The following is a 5,170-nucleotide window of genomic DNA, read 5'->3' as shown; positions in this document are numbered from 1 at the left end:
AACTCACTGTTTTCCTCGTTCATTTCAATCATCATTGTTAATTCATGAACACTGAGGCTAATCAGCTGTGCCTCCTGATACCGGAGCAAACACACTCAAACTTGTTGCTACAGGTGTTGGTCGGTGAGGTGATGTCGGGTTCCTCATGACTGAAGGCAAACACACTCAGAAAGCAGAAGGAAGCTGACCGGAAGGATGTGGCTCGTGTGGAAACAGCAGTTCTTGTGAAAGCGCCTCTGATCTGCATGTGACGCTCGGGGAGAATTTTGCACGTTTTGTGTCGTGACGTTCCTGTGAGCGGAGCGTTTTATTGGGATCAAGTGAAGCTTTATGCTGTTTGAGAAGCACATTTAAGCGTTTCCTCTTTAATTACCTCAGCAGCTTCCAGTCACTTAAGTACATTACACTCATACTGATGGTACACTAATTTAAAGGCACAGCTCACACAAATCATTTGGGTGATTCTATAATTGGAGATATATTTGGCATTTCAGAAAGTGAAGAAAAAAAAAGTTCACTGACAGTAATTCTTTCAAGTATCTTATTGAATACATATTACATTTTAATAATATAATGCTTGCCAAACACAAGTTCCTTTTTTCACTTTTAATGAAAAAAACGATGTCTGTATGGTATTGTTTGTCAACTCTGTTACGGACAAATTAGGCAACGTGTAACTAACAATAATAATAATTTGCTCCATGTGAATGGTTCTGATGGGCTTTTTATTTTAAGTATCCATAGGTGAAATTATCTCCGTTTCAAGTGTTAGAAAGTAAGGACTATTTGTTTAATGAAGCAAGAAGGATTTTTCCTGTTATGATACAATATCCAGTAAAAAAAAATATATATATATTGTTGAAATATTATAAGGGTGCCAAAATACATCAATACTTTTTATGGGATTTTAAACAACAGTTTTATTGTTTTGTTTTTTGTGAAAATAGTTCATAAACAGAGTTGACCCTTTAAGACAGTCCACCGAACAATTCTGCCAATTCTGTTACTTAAAGAGTCAACTCTGTTTATGAACCATTTTCAGCAGAGTTTGATGGTAACAGAATTGACTATTTATTTATTTTTGACACATGGCACTAATGAAATCAGGATTAAAAGACTTGTAAATAACCCAATGTGTGATCAGTGATAACTTTGTTCTTTTTAATATTGTGGTAACAGTGTTGACGTTTTATAAAATAACTCTTGGTGTAAGAACTTTTTAGATTAAAATATTTTCTCAGAGAGCGCACAGACTGTTCAGCAGTGTTAATTTCGTTGAGGAAGAGGACGACGAAAGATATTCGTTAACGAACCTTTTTTCTGTGACTAAGACGAGACGTTGATGAGCTAAAACTAATATCTGATGATAAAAACTATGACGAAATTTATGCGCGTCTTCGTTAACAAGACGAGACTGGACTAAAATGTTATTTTAGGACTACCGGACATTCAAAATACATCCTATAGGCTAAATTAACTGTCTTGTCTTTTAAAATATGCGTCTCTGTCACTGGATCGCAATCAGATGAGGGGCGTTTGTATATCTAGTCTCAGTATGGCAGCCGCAGGGCGGATACGCTACCAAAACGCAAACTAGCGATCTGAAACAATGGCCTCAGCACCTGAATGGTTATAGGGATAGGGTGACCAGACATCCCGTTTTTCCCAGGAGTCACAATTCGTTGTTGATTAACTTAAAGATAGTGAAGGTGCGATAGGCGGAATCAGTCTGATAGAAGTGCTCCACTTTCTCAGATCAGTTCTCATACAGCGCGCGATCAGTTCTCAGTTCTCATACAGCGCGCGATCAGTTCTCAGTTCTCATACAGCGCGCGATCAGTTCTCAGTTCTCATACAGCGCGCGATCAGTTCTCACATACACACACAGCAGTCCACATGTCTATCGTGTAGAGCATCTCATGCAAATACAGTCGGTTATGGTTTAAGTGAACGTAAACAGGTGGGTGAAATGTGAATGTGTGTCAGTATTACATGCATCCGTCTTAAATGGACAGCATTCATAATTAAATAGCCTACCTATCTATGCCATTAATATTAACCAACAAAAGATGTTAAATAAATGTATACTTGTTATATAAACCTACTGTATCTGAAAAATTAGTTAAATTTGTATCTCTAAAACTATGAAAGACTCAAATGACTAAAATGTGACTAAGACTATTAAGCATTTTTCTCTCATAGCTGTGGGCGATAATTCCCCTAATTTAGGCAAAGTATGGTACGGTAACAGAGTTGACGCAAGATTTATGGACACATTTTTATAAGAAATAAGTTATTTTTAAACAATTTAATTTAGAGTTTTTAAAAATAAAATGAATGACATATTACCAAACGAAAAGTACTATAAAATATTTTGATTACACAATGACTCATGATGGAAAAAATACACGGACTAATTCAGACAACAAGAATTAATGATTTTCAGATATTTAGACACTTTTTACAGTATAAAATTATTATATTGTTGTGGACTGTAACATCTTGTAATTCACAATGAGTAAGAAATTATTAAAAATAATAAAAAAATATAGCCATTTGAAAAAAGCAGAAAAAAATAATGACTTTGAACACCAAATTTATCTGCGATTGTTGAATCACCCATTTGCTCGTCAAACCAACCCAGCCTCACAGGAAAACGTCACCGTTTTACGAGGTGCAATTCATACTGTACTGAACTGTACTGAAAAAAAGTTAACAAAAGTCATCACTGGGGCGTAAACAGGTCGTACGAAAATGGAGATTGTAAGAATTCATATTAATTAGAAATCAATTCTTCAAATTGTAAAACATGACTTCTTCAGAACACAAAAGAGGCTATTTTGAGAAATGACCTCAGCATGAGTAAATGCTTGGGCGAACTTTCCCTTTAAAGCTGATTCTCAAGAAATGTTTGGAGTGTTTCGTCTGAACTTTCTAGAAATCATATTTTCTGACTCAAACTGAGATCAGACAGACACTGAAAAGCCATCAACCCACAAGCCAATATGATTCTTTAACTATTACCCACAATCCTAAATATGTGCCCACAGCCAGTAGTATTTTCACATTAATAACATTAATCCACCATTTCATTGCAAACAATAACGGCCTGGTAAAAATGAACACATTCACAGTCAGTGTTTGCTTTCTGTAGATTATTGATGAATGTTATGTTTTTCATTTGAATTGTGTGAGAGGCAGCATTATTATCATTAACTAAGACATTAAAATTTCTTTATTAATTGCAATAAAACTTAAAAATGTATATATATTAGATGAAAACTTACATTAAATGAAAATGGACATCTTGCCCTAGCAATAAGCTCAAATAAATTTTATCATTTATTTTAAAAATAAAAATTTTCACTAATTGGAAATAAACAAAAATGAGTTAAACAAAAGAAGTTATATTTAAAAAGAACAAAAACTATTTTAAAATGACAATAGAAAATAAAACAAAAATAAATTAACTAAAAAACAAATGTAGTAGAATATAAATTATACTAAAATAGCACTGAAAGCTAGTTCTAAAGGGAATATGTTGCAGTAAAATGGGTTTGAACAAAATTTATGAAACATTTTATGAGTACACATCTACACTTAAATGGATTCTTTTAGGTAGTAAATTTAAACAGGATTAGATTTCTTTGAATTATATCCGATTCATTGAATTATATGAATCGAATTCATTGCAGTATTAACGCCACAGGTCATCAATAATGTGCAGATTGGTCCTCAATTTGAGTACAATATTGCAAACTGTTTTACAGTGTTTCCAACACACCTTTTCACAGCGCATCACTCGCCCAAACTCATCAAAAGTCAACAAGTTCAACAAGCAACGACTTATCCGAGTGACTGCAGCTGAACGCGCGAGAGAGAGAGAAGCAGCGCAGATCGCGCGGCTCTTCAGTGAATTTACTGAACGTGGCACTTGCGGGAGTTAACACTGTACGCAATACCCGCAACCTCACAGCATAGTTCAGGTCGTGTAGAGAGGCAAGCATATATACACATCATTTAGTAAGCAGAAATCCATAATGTACCTGAACATATTAGAGGAAGCTGTGACTGCATTGATGCTTGAGGAATGCACTTCCAGCAGCCGTGATAGACAGCAGCTGGCGGTTAAAGCTTTCTGCATAATTGATTTGACGAAAGTCACGAAACACTATCTCTCTATCCAATCACATTAATGGATAAAAATACAATTAAAATAAGCATGTAATGACCACAAACGGAGGAAAATAGCGGAGAAAAAGTACCGATACATCACTTAAAATGTACTCAAGTAAAAGTAAAAGTCCACAATTTTTAAACTCAAAAAAGTACAATTACTGATAAAAACTACTTAATTACTGTAACGTGAGTATTTGTAATTTGTTACTTCACACCACTGCACATGTTTTTACCAACTTTCATAAAGTTTCAAGTTTTTGTTTAGGTTTTATAGGCTTTTGGGTATATGTGCCATGCCCCCTTTTTAAATGAGCCAATTATAGCTAACCAAAGGACAAAATTCAACATATTTTCGATAATTATTGATCTAGAGTCCACAGATTATTACTGCAGTGGTTTGATTGAGATTGAGCAAAAACCAGGGACTAGTTCGTAAAAATAGATTATAAACCTATTTCTGAATAATTAATGAACGATTTGATTGACAGCAATGGTTCTAGAGGAAAAGTTGCTCATTGTGAGGAGATCTATCAAATGATGTGCATATTGTGTGGATATATGAAACACCACGTGATTACAGAGCCAAAAAAGAGAGAAATGGGATTACTGCTGGCAAATGCGCAGAAAGAAGCACACAAGGATGGCAATATGGATGCAAAACAAGCTTTAAGAAAACTTGGAAGTGTTTTTCTTCACAATAGAGAAGTGTCTGCCCAAGAGAGCGTTTATCGCTTGACTAATATGAAATTAAAAGAAGGATCAAGGAAAGTGGTTTTTATTCCAACTGGTATTAATACAGTAAGAATGAGTTTACCTTTGAATATCATAAATAAAAAGGCTGAAAAGGAAGAAACTGACAATGATGAAATATGGATGAAAAGTATCACAGAAAGATACAGAGCTCGTCCAAAAACACAAGAATTGACAGGAATGTCTTTAGCGTCCTTTGCATCAGAATACAGAGTTCTGTCCACATCTGAAAAGTCTTGCT

This window comes from Barbus barbus (assembly GCF_936440315.1).
Source record: "Barbus barbus genome assembly, chromosome: 41".
NCBI lineage: Eukaryota > Metazoa > Chordata > Actinopteri > Cypriniformes > Cyprinidae > Barbus > Barbus barbus.
Note: the sequence above shows the minus strand (reverse complement) of the source record.